The sequence below is a fragment of the Cygnus atratus genome, chromosome 24 (assembly GCF_013377495.2).
Source record: "Cygnus atratus isolate AKBS03 ecotype Queensland, Australia chromosome 24, CAtr_DNAZoo_HiC_assembly, whole genome shotgun sequence".
NCBI lineage: Eukaryota > Metazoa > Chordata > Aves > Anseriformes > Anatidae > Cygnus > Cygnus atratus.
In genome coordinates this window covers 4,038,222-4,050,426 of record NC_066385.1, presented here as the reverse complement: position 1 = coordinate 4,050,426, position 12,205 = coordinate 4,038,222, and the positions used below count along the sequence as shown (strand labels likewise).

Below are 12,205 nucleotides of genomic sequence, written 5' to 3'. Positions count from 1 at the left end.
AAGGAAAACATTTGGAAGTCACAGGATTTGGTGGTACTAGTGGTGTTACAAGTAGTTATTTATGGGGTTCAGCCAGTAGAACACAGACGAGTTATGACATAACTGCTGGCAAAGACTGGTGAGCAAAATTAGGCAAACCTATAGAGAAGTGACAGGCAGCAAGCAAGCGATTCATATGCAGGTGATGGATCCAGGGGCACGGGACTTACTATTGGTGCAAGCACAGCACAGGTGGGGTACAAAGCCATTAGCACAGACCACAGTAGAAGATTTAAATCATTATAATAAATTAATCAGCAACAGATGCAGCATTCTATTTCTCTTTGTAATTCATAAAAATCAGGACAGTTCCAACACCGTGAATGTTCAGATTGTGTGTTCAATCCCAAATCCAAACTGTGTTTTACACTAGCAGATCCAGAAGAATCTCCCACCTAAAATTTCTCTTTTAGCTTTGGGTAGGCTTTGTTTGATTGTTTGTTAACATTAAACGATATTTTGAGTTTGAGCCTTCCCATTTCAGATGATTTTTTAAAGCAAAGTCTCATACTCCTGTTAGAGCCGCAAAACTGAAGGCCAGCAACTGTAAGAAGTGCAATTTCATGAAAACTTTTGAGTAGGTCACAGAGGGGGAATGCCACAAGTACTCCTGTGATGAATGGAGGCCTTGTATAGAGCGAGGAGGAATGCCCAAGGATCAGATTTTATGTGACTTATTCCTTCGGAAAAATCTATATTTGGCTTGATCTTCTCTTCTGCCTCAGGGATTATGAATGTAAGCAATTGCTCATGCTGTCTACAATTTATGTATGCACACACCAGATACCATAATTTCTTTCATAACAGACACACATTTTCATACAGTCGATGAATTTACAGCAAGTATTGCAGAGCAAATACCAGTTTTACTAAATGTTCAGAAGAAAAAACAACTTATCCATACTTGCTGTCACAAGAAGCAATGCCTCCAAGATAACAAATGGTAGAAAAGAGAGCATACCTGTGCTACATGTCACACGTTAGCTCCATGGGAAAACTTGCAGCAGGTCTCCTAGAGCCTGCCTTCTAACCAGGGAAATCAGTGCTCGCTGTAGGACACCACCATTCCCAGAAAACTTAAGAGCAATTCACAGACCACAGCAACACACAGTCTACCATGACAGTGAAGGTTGCACCTCATCCCCCCAGCTCTGTATCACCCCCCCACAAATCTCAGTGACAGCATGACCAAACGCACTACCTTACGGGTTGAGCTTCTGAGCTGATAGTGCTTTAATTCAACACTGCGCCTCCTAGGACCACGGTCGCTTTGTCCGTTGGCTCAGATGACAGAGCTCTTCAAAGCTGTTCAAGAGGTCTCTTGGTCACAGATATCCGCGATCTGTATGGAAGAAGCCACATCCCTTATTAGTCTGCCCTAAATATCACTAAGTGGTAGAAGAAACAATACATTCTTGTCCCCTTTGCACCTCTCTGCTCTCCTGGAAGGCAAGCCTGTGCTCAGTAGCTGCCTGGCCGGGATGTCTACACTGCACTGCGAGCAGTTGTGTTGGTTATACACCCACTTCACTCCCACTGCAGCATGGGAGGCACACTTTAACCCAGCAAGCCTCAAGCAAGGCAGTTGGCCAGCTTGGTCATATGCGACCATCAGTCACGGCAATGGTGCATTTCCAAGTGCCAGCTGGGTCAAGACTTTGTGCCACAAGGGACAAACATTTGTGCGGATCAATGGTTTGTTCAAGGAAAGGACAAGCTGTACGTCCAAGTTTTGCAGGACACACCAGTAGATGGGTTCTCAGAGGTCAAAAGTCCATAGGAGAGCTCAAAATTCCTTAGCAGAGAAGTAAGAACAGTGGATTCTGGCATTTGTGCATTGGGAAACCAAGCCTGGGCTTGGTCTTCATAGTAGAATACAGACTGGGAGATTCTTGAGAGGTCTGAAGGAAATAGTTCCTCCTAGAACAGCTTCACTGCCATAGCCCAAAGAGACACCTCCCACTGCAGTCTTTGCTTCCAGCACAGTCACAGATCGATCCCTGATCCCACGAGCAGCAACAAGGCTACTTATTTCCATTGGCAGGTTTTCCCTGGAAACGCACCATATTGTGCCCCAAAATCCTTTGCTTCCAATTTACCTTTGCAACTTGTTAACCTTCCTTCCTATACCCAGAAAGCCCACTTGGGAGCAAAGGCACCTCTCTCTAGTTGGTTGCATCCACAGAGATGGCCAGTCTGAGACTGAAAGCTATCTTCTGCATGCACAACACACAGGCAGCCAGGTCTGCTCTGTCTGAAACTCCCCTTTCATTCATTTTTGGTTGAGAGCAAACAATCTTTTTTCCTTTGCACTGTCAACCATATATTGCATTCAATCCATACCATACAACATTAGATCCCCACGTTCAACTCTGAGAAGAAGGGCTGGCTCCAGTAGTTGGCAAAGGAAGTATTCTTACCATGATGTCCACGGTTCACATGCTGTCATGGCTAGCAGAACCAGAACAAGGTTTCTTTTGGTGTCCTACCAGATTACAAATTCTAAAATCTGTAATTAATGGGAAGGGAACATACAGTACAAATTTGGTCCTGTAGCTAAGGCTCGCGTTAGATAGGTCAAGGACAGAAGGATCATGAAGGGCACCATTTCCACTGAAAGATCGCTTCTCTGAGACTAGTGGCAGAGACGCTGGTGGTGGCAGCACGATCTGTCAACTGTTCCAATCCAGGGATGGAATCCTAGACCCATAGAATGCTTTGGGTTGGAAGGGACCTTAAAGAGCATCTAATTCCAACTCCCCCTGCCACGGGCAAGACACCTTCCACTAGACCGGGTTGCTCAAACCTGGTCAAGAGCTTCTTTGCAGGGCTAGGGAACATCATTTTAATTGACAATTTAAAAGGGAAATGGGAAAATGAAATTCTGGAGTAAGTTTCTTCGTTCCTTCTTTCTTCCTGACAGTTATGGCTGGTGACAATATTTACACCTTTCCAAATCATAAGAAAACAACATCAGTATAGGGAAATTTGATTGCTCAAGGTGATCTTAGGGCCAAGACAATTCAATTTTACATCTGTTGTTATATTTACAGTAGTAAAAAAGTAGAAGCAAGCCAAGAAGTTAAGACAATGCCTTTCATCTGCTGCTGAAAAAACACTTTCACACAGCAGCAGACACCACCTTCTAGCAGTGTCCTAGTGGGTTTCCCATGACCTGTTCATTGACTAACGATCATCCCAAGAATAATTCCTTGGATGTTAGTCTCATGGGCGTAGGGCAGCAGTTGTATCACGCAGTTCTTCGGGCACTGTAGTCTTAACAGTGAGCACCTTGAATAAAAACAGCTGCTTCACAAGTCTCTAAAGACGGTAACACTTCATGTAAGCCATGGGATGCGCCCCATTGATTGGTTTCTACTGAAACCTGAATTCAGTTCTCATCAGCTGTTGCAAGAGCCTTCCACTTAGCAGAGTTAGCCCAACTAGAGGACGTAAGCTATCCAGAGCCGCGAGGCTTACTGTGGCTCCCCTACCTACATACACTCCCCACTGAAAATTGCATTGCCAATGGTATTTAGTCTCAAATCGCATTTAGCTCTTGGAGTCAGCCTGAACGGCTGAGGAACTCCTAGCTATATAGATAGCAGGTTCCAGCAAGCACCAGGAGAGCCACAATTCTGCCTGGTGCGCTGGACCTGGACTTGATAGGACTTTGTCCTATTTCCAGCCCTGGTTCATATAGGTTTTACTGGGTGAGGGGGGGGGAAGGGATGGAGACCTCTCCTATAAGGGACTGATAACTTAAAACCATCTGTGACTGAGTAAACCCCTCCAAGAGGCTGACCTTCTTCCATTTCACAGCTTGTTTTCCACCCGCCCACCCAAAAGTCCTGTTAACCCCTGCATGCCAGTGGATAAGCTAACACATACCATTGAAAACCTGCAAAATGTCAGAACGAAGCCCTGTACATTCATCAGCGGTCACCGCTTTCAATGCAAAGAGGGTGCTTTTTTCCCTGGAAGCAAGTTCATTCCCTTAATGAAGGGCAGTGATGAAGTGTCAAGAGGCAACAGCTGCAGGACAGATATTTCAGAACTGAATTTAAAAGTACATTTTAATTAGAAAGAGAAGATTGGAAGAATCGCGTTTTCTCTATAATTCCCATCCTCTTTGGTACATATAAAATCACCAGTCAGAATTGGTAGATGAGTGGCACAACTCTTCCTAGAGACTATTGGTGCCTACTACATGGCCCAGACAGAGCAAGAAGTAAAGAAATTAAGACCTGAAGAGTCCAAAAAGTTGAATAGATTTTCCAGTCTGCCAACAGACAACCAAGGTCAAAAGCTCATCTCCCATTAGAGCCACTTGGCCAAGCCACACCATCCTTGGCAGCATGGGTATCTGGTCAGTCACAGCACTGAAGGTCAGGGTGATGTCAGTGGGGCCTTTGGGCAGAAATATTCAGAGATAAGCAGTGGGTCATGATGTACAAAGCTCAAAAGTCAGGTACAACATCCACTTTGGCATAATAGCAGTGAGATTCTCACAAACATAATATTCGAAAATACAATATGAAAAAGAAAAGTTGCATTAATTTAAGGATGGGCAAGGGCATAGAAAATGGAATAAAAGTCTAAATTCAGCAAAGGCTATCATTTACCTGCAGCCCTATGTACCATATTCAGTCAGGTGAATCTGACAGTACTGGTCTCGCTGGTCATGTACGTGTAAAGAGACATTTTTTCCATCAGATCACGCTAGGAATCAAATGGATCACAGAACAGCATTTTGTTTTTACCAGGAGAACACCCTGCATCAGGATGAGCAATAGTCGCACCATGCACATGGCTGCCCCAGATGAGTCTTCTGGACTCGTATTTGATTTTATATAAATGTGGTGCCCCAAAAACTCACGGTTCCATCTCAGCAGATGTCCATGCCCAACCCAGCCCCTCAACACCAGATCATCCATGTTGTACACTGCAGAAGAAATTTAAGGGACTATTTTAGGGCCCAAAGCCTTGGTTATTTTTACATCCCACATCCAAGATGCCAGTTTCCCAGTTTACCAGCAAACTGAGGTCCATCATCACTGTTCATACAAAGCCGTGATTAAACCCACTGCAGTTAGATGGATTTTCACACACTGAAATGCAACTCAATATACGGAAAAGATTAAAAGCAGATGAACAAATTCAAGAAGCACCAGTACTCCGCTTTCACACTGCAGATTAGCTCCCTCCTTCCCACGGCGTACAGAATGCCTACTATTTCCTTCAGGACTGATTTAATCTGTTTGCATCCATGACTGACTGAAGGGGGTTGCTAGCACAATCCACAATTTAAACGGAGCCTGGCTGCCTATAAACCTGATATTCCTACTTTTCTCTTGTGGTAGCTGCCCTCCTGATTCACGTTGCTGCATGCTCCAATGCCTGAGCTGGCCAGTATTTGGAATTTGCTTACTGTTTTGTGTTTGGGAGAACAAAATAGATGGCAATAGGGGTTTTTAACATGGACTCAGCAAGTATGTGGTTAAACATCAACATACTACCAGACTTATCAGACTTCAGTACTTTTCACCCCTCCCTGAGACACTAACGAAAATTATATTTTAAACGCGTTGTCCTCTTTAATGACTATAGAGAATAAGGTATGCTTTAGCTGCTTTCATGTGACCCCATATGGTTACTGGGATTTGCCAAACATCTTCTGCACCAGTTAAAGTTATCTAGGTATGTTTGAACCATTCCGCGTGCACCAACACTCGAGCAAGCACTCGCTGCACAGTAAGGCAAGCTGCACTATTCAGATGCCACAAGGGATTCAAGTTATGAGACTTCTTCTCATTCCCCCCACTTTAAATTTACATGCAAAAAGAGCGCTTAATAAATACCCCACTTCTGATTTGTTTCCCCAAGCTGCCAGTAGCAACAGATGAGAAATGCCTAGTCCTCACATTACAAACTATTTTAATATTTCATACCCTCACATGCAAGGAAGTTTGTCACTGAAACAAATATTACAGAAAATCTCTCTGAAATTCCAAGAAGCCACAGCACACACTGCCTTCCCGCTTTCTTTGCGGGATGCCTGAATATTATTTTCAACATTGTTCTAGTACTGCCCTGCCTGTCCTTTGCCTGCACAAGTTAATGCCTGGCACCCACAGAGGTGACAGAGGACTCCCGTTGCTGGGAATGCTGTCCCATTCCTTCTGAAGGCTGTCCTCTGTCAAACTGTATCCAGCACTCAATTGTCAGAATAAAATAAGTCTTACCCAGAGCTAGAAAATTATGCCAGCATCCAACAGAGAAATAATTGAAATAGAAAGAAATAACCATGATGGAAGGAGAGGATGTCTCTCCCCTTCAACCCCTGCTTGCCCCAGGAATCCGACAATTTCACAAAGAGGTCACAGAGTTTTCCTTTATGTGGATATAGAACTAGTGGTGTCCACTATTCCCCAGCGGTCAGCTTTTCTGCCTTGCGAAAGTGATCACAAGGAGCTCAAACATGCCTTTAGCTAACAGCAACCACAGCTACTCATCTGAAACAGGTAAAAAGCACTGACCTACACACGTCCCCCAAGAGGTCCTCTTCTACTCGGAGTGCTGTCAAAGCTGCAGCTCCCGTGTCCTTTCTGCAGTCAGTGCTCAGCTGTGGGATCAGTGCTGGGTCCCTGGGATCCTCCTCAGCTGCTCCGTCTCGACTTCTGCCTCTCCTTCTCTCACACTTAATCTCTCTCTCTCTCGCCCTCTCCCTCTAGTAGAGGAAGCCTGTCACAGAGCTGTTAGCCTGTGAGACATCCAGATGATTTTTTTTTTTTTTTTACGGGAACCTGATGCACCTGTCTCCTATTTGTTATTATTTCAGTCCATACCAGTAAGGGTGCTGGACAAATCTGATATTAACATAATTCTTCAATATTTGACAAGTAGTTTGGGAGTGGTGCTTTTTCTGCAGATTGTGTTTCCTCTTCGCAGTGATTCATTAAAAACTTTCATACAACTGAATGGCCCTGTATGTTCTAAAGGAAACTATAGCTTAATTGCCTTGAAACAAATCTCAAGAATGATTAGGGTTACTAATTGATCAGATAATTTGAACTCTAGTTAAAGTGAGTGGCCAAGCTCATTTAAGAACAGGTCTTCTAAAAAAATGCTCCTTTCTTAAAGAACTCTTTGAAGAGTTAGTATTATGAATATAAGTGAAGGAATGAGAGCACTTCACAGCACCAGCTTACCCTAGTAATATGAATTTATTAGCTTGCAGGTGAAAAGCATGAGCCTGTGCCCTAGCTGGATGGCTGAGAGAAGTCTCTCTTATCCACATAGCTTTGTACACCCCTTTACAGTGACAGGCAGCCTCACCATCAGTACTGTGTTCAGTTTGGGGCACCACGGTACAAAAAGGACATAAAACTTACTAGAGAACGTCCAAAGGAGGGCTACAAATATGGTGAAGGGCCTGAGGGGAAGACGTGTGAGGAGCAGCTGAGGTGCCTTGGTTTGTTCGGCCCAGAGCAGAGCAGGCCGAGGGGAGGCCTCATGGCGGCCTGCAGCCCCCTCACGAGGGGAGCGGAGGGGCAGGCGCTGAGCTCTGCTCTCTGGGGACAGTGACAGGACCCGAGGGGACGGCATGGAGCTGGGACAGGGGAGGGTCAGGCTGGGTGTTAGGGACAGGTTCTGCACCCAGAGGTGGTTGGGCACTGGGACAGGCTCCCCAGGGACGTGGTCACAGCACTGAGCTGAGTTCAAGAAGCGTTTGGACAATGCTCCCAGACGTAGGCTCTGATTTTTGGTCCTTTGTGGAGCCTGGAGGTGGACCTGATGATCCTGGAGGCTTCCTTCCAACTCAGGATTTTCTAGGATTCTATGAATGTAAGCCCCCTCACACCAAGCAATGGGCCCCTTGCCCTGCTGTGTAAAACTATACCTCCAATGCACCAAGACTGGCTAAGCAACGAATCATAAAGAAAGCACAGCAAGAGGTACCAAGATGAAGTAGCAGGAGAACAGAATGTTTGCATTTTATGTAATTCCCAAGAAATCAACTAACCCAAATGGCGTTATCGCTCCTTAACTCCTTTAGTACAAATTAACCAGTTTTCTGAGGTGAGCTCCTCAGTTCCTTGGCCATCATAATGGCCAGCTGATATGAGGATTTCCTACCTCCCCATTCAATCGCTGAGAGTTCTTCTTGTTGGTGAGATAGCTTGGATTGTCCCACAATTTGCTGAGATAATACAGTAACAGATTTAAGTCATTAAGGTGCAGGTGGCACATCCCAAAGAATCACATTTACACATCTTCATGCGCATTTACAGCCAGCAAAATGCAAAAGGTCTGCCTCAAAAAGTAGGGAAGTACTAACAATGCAGGAGATACTAAACTCAGTCTGATAAACTTGAAAATGTCCCAGTTACCAGACCTCAGAAACCCAAAGGGCAGCCTTATGTAATGTGCTTTACTTAGCAATCCTCTGGCACATCCCTTTCCAATAACTTGCTTCAATGATTTGTAAGCCTGGGCATTCCCTTCCCTTTGACAGCCCTCATAAAGATTATTTCCTTTTAGACATGTGAGAGACGACTCCACTGGAAACCCACCAAATTCTATGAGCTGACCTGAAGATGTCAGATTCCAACAGTATTTCATCCTAGATTAGCAAGTGGTTATTGGTTGTCTCAAAATTGCATCTGTCAGGAATGAAAATTCTTTGCCAAAATAAGCTATTCAGGTTTATTTACGACATAGACAGATTTTGTTACTCTCCCACAGAGTATTATCCTAAAGCACAGCCAGCTCAACCAGCCCTGTCCCTCTACACTTCTATGTTTGCAACCCAGTCATTAAATTGTCTGTTAGCAGTTATATTGAAAGCACAAAAATCTCACTTCTCAATCAAATGAGGATAAAACAGAGAAATGGGCAACCAGTGCATTAATCCTGAGAACCCTGAGCCTTTGTTGTGAAAGAGCAAGAATACAATTCACTCTGTGCTCTTCTCAAGCTTTATGCTCAAGAGACACAGAGTCTCAAGGAAGTGGACATGGACACTAAGAGACAGTTGTACAAGTTGCCTAATGTATAATACCTCGGACAGCTAAGGCAAGTTGCTAAAATGCTTTAAAATGCTACAGGCATTGCTTTCTTGTAGTGCAGCTACTCTTCCAAGGTTTTTGAGGAATGTGCAACGAGGCCATGATCCTGCTGGTAGAGTGGGGATGTCCAGCACAAATCCAGTGTGACTACTGGGATGGGATTCCCCCATCTAAGAGGAATGCAGATGTCACATCTCAGACAGTTTTCAGACTCCCAGCGTTTAGTCCTGATGGATGTCCTACAGTAACTACAACACTCTTTTGGATCCAGAGCACAGGCTCTGTGCAAAACCAGGATGCAGCCTGGCAGTAGAGCATCTCTCATGGCTCAGAGGCACCAAAGGTTATTTTGAAGTGGTCTATTATTCCAGTAATCTCTGGAATTTTTGCCTGTGGTGGGGCTGATGTCCAGTAGCTAGATTCTCTGGAAAACCAATTAGCTGAATGACCTAGCCAACAGTCAGGAGCTCAGCATATGCACCCAGACATGGATTGGACATGGTTCAAAGAGAGAAACTCTACCAGGTGAAGGGCTGGGACACCTCTCCATTACCCAAGCCCAGGGAGTAAAGTCAAACTCCCCTCCTAGTTGACCTAAGGCCTTCTGAAGAGGCAATGAACACCTGTGAGGCAGAGAATAAGAGTCATAGAAGCATCCAAGAGCACTTGGAGACTTCCAGGGAGTTCAGCCACAAGACAAACCAAGGACCATTGCCACCAGAGCTGCTTTTTCAACCACTGCATGTCCCTTTCCCCCACTGGCATCCACTGGATCAATTATTGTCTCTTCAGGAAAGCAGCAGAACATGAGCATGCTCCAAGCATTCAGAGTCACATAAAAGAAATTGGCCAAAACCTAAACAGCAGGAATGACCAAACTGGGTTTCTGATTCACCTCTTCCAGTCTCCTTCAAGTGGAATTAGTATCTGCCTGTGGCTAAGGAGAATCAGTGGAGCTCACCTGGCCCAGTACCACTAACAGAGAGAAGCCTGCCCTTGTAAGCTCTGATTGCTATCAGGGTAACCTGACCTCCTGCCTGTATGCACAGAAAAGGACAGATGACACTAAGCAAGACGGTAAGTGCCCAGCCTACAAATGTTTTCTTGGGTTCGGGCCCAAAGCAGGTCTGATGTCACCCTATAACTGTCTTGGCTGACAGTTGTGGGGTTCGTGCTGGCCTTGTGAGGGACTTTACTGCATCGTGAATGCAGCTGAGCTTTTTTCCCCCCAAACACCCTATGGCAGCCAGTTCCCTCACTCGTTCTCCCATGTGATGGTGACCTAATACGTGACAGGCTCTGCCACAGGCCTTTACTGCTCACTACCAGTCACAAGGCCATGCCAGGAACCTTAGCACAGGAATGCTCGTAAGAATTGGAATTCAGAGAGCAGGAAAAACAGAGCTGCTCCATGATGGAAGGGGCTGAAGAAGCAGGGCAGAGACCTTACTGACCAGGTGCACTCAACGGCACTTGTAGGTGAACAGAGCAGGAACAGTGATGGCAACAGTCTCCGGTGATCATCAAAGCCAATGTAACAAGTCTGCACGTCCATGTCCTCAGTTACTCAGCCTGAGACCACCACAGACCATGTTAGATGCCTAACAAAAGATGCCACCAAAAAATGATGATCAGATTGCTACATGGCCTAGTCCTGATAGTGCTAGATGATAAATCCTGCCAATACTTCAGGGCTCCTGAAGACCCCAAACTTCATTTTGCAAGTCACCTCAGTTTGAAATGTTCAGACCTGACTAATGGGTACTGAGTACCTGGAGCCTTCCATGCAGTCACAGCAGTCACTTCGATGCTTGCGTCTTGGTGCCTGTGTGCTGGGACGACCACTGGGATATAAGCACCTGGGTCCTTGAGGGTACATGTGTATATGAGTGAATTAAAATATTTTGCTTTAAAATAAAATCACCTTCCCCTCCTTTAAGGTCTCACATTGAGCTCGGTTGTCTCATTGCAATATTATTTCCTACAACACAGATATTTTTGCAACTGCCTGGGAAAGGCAGAGCCTCTGAATAGGAACTGTGTGATGATACTGTACCTTGTAGCCCAGTTTACAGCTTGGTCCTCTGACAGTCTCCATGAGCTACTTTTTAAGTATTGCTTTTGGTGACATCAGGTCTCACGCTCTCTGTATTTTCAACCATGAAGCACACTCTGCCTGCCTCTGGTCAGACAGACAGGCAGGCTCCTGTCTGATTGAAGGGCGGAGGGACATAGTGAGCAGGTCACTTTTCATGGCAGATGGATGGATAGATGCATCATTGAAATGGGCAGGATAATGTCAGGGGTGCCGATACATCATGGCAATATTAGGAGAAGGGAGGAAAGGAGGAGTGGGTGTCAGAGACAGATCCTGTGTCAAAACGGGTGACAGATGAGGGAGGGCTGTCTTCTGGGATGGGTGGCCAGGCAGACAACACCAGTGCCAGAAGCTGAGCAGGAGGAAACAAGACCCACGCAAAGGCCCTGGTTAACCTCGAATTTAGAGGGAGCTGGTCTGTTGCTCTGAGGCAAACTGAATGGCAAGCAAATTGCTTGCAGTTTGGGCCTATACAAAGCCCAGCATGTCCTTATCAATCTCTTTTTGATTGACAGATGTGAGAGTATCAGATGGTTCAGAGCTATCTATGTTCATGACAGCAAATGGGTCATCCTGCAGCCATTCACGTGCTTTCCAGTTTAATTCAGCTTATTTTTCAGGCATATCCCATTTTGCACTCACCACTTACTCTCCTCTTTTCTCCCAACGAGTGTGTCTACTTCGAAGGGGTTTAAAAAAGAACAAAAGTATTGTTCCTCGCAGTGACCATAAAGGAGCAGAGCTGCTTACGCAGCATGTGGTGAAGGAGAGAAGGAGAAAAAATTCAGGTTTATCATCTGTGAGGGCTGGCCTGTATTCCTCAGTGTCACTACAATTTTGGACTCCACCTGGATCCTCATGGCTAGCTGGGTCACGTTGACAGTTTCCCACTCCCCACTGGGAAGAGGAATACACAAGCGAGATGCTTCTCTTGGCCACCCTTACCATTCCTTTCCTGACAATAATAAAGAACTTGGGTTCCACCCCAAACCATCAG

General features: G+C 45.4%; 1 protein-coding gene across 1 annotated transcript in view; it reads right to left on the bottom strand.

Annotated features, from left to right (window-relative positions):
• The window catches only part of IGFN1 (immunoglobulin like and fibronectin type III domain containing 1), a 50,976-nt gene that overhangs the window by 31,394 nt on the left and 7,377 nt on the right, over nt 1-12,205 (bottom strand). Inside the window, exon 2 of the mRNA XM_050715350.1 lies at nt 1,241-1,381. The gene's annotated coding sequence lies outside the window, so the exon portion shown is untranslated. The remainder of the gene's footprint in view (nt 1-1,240; nt 1,382-12,205) is intronic.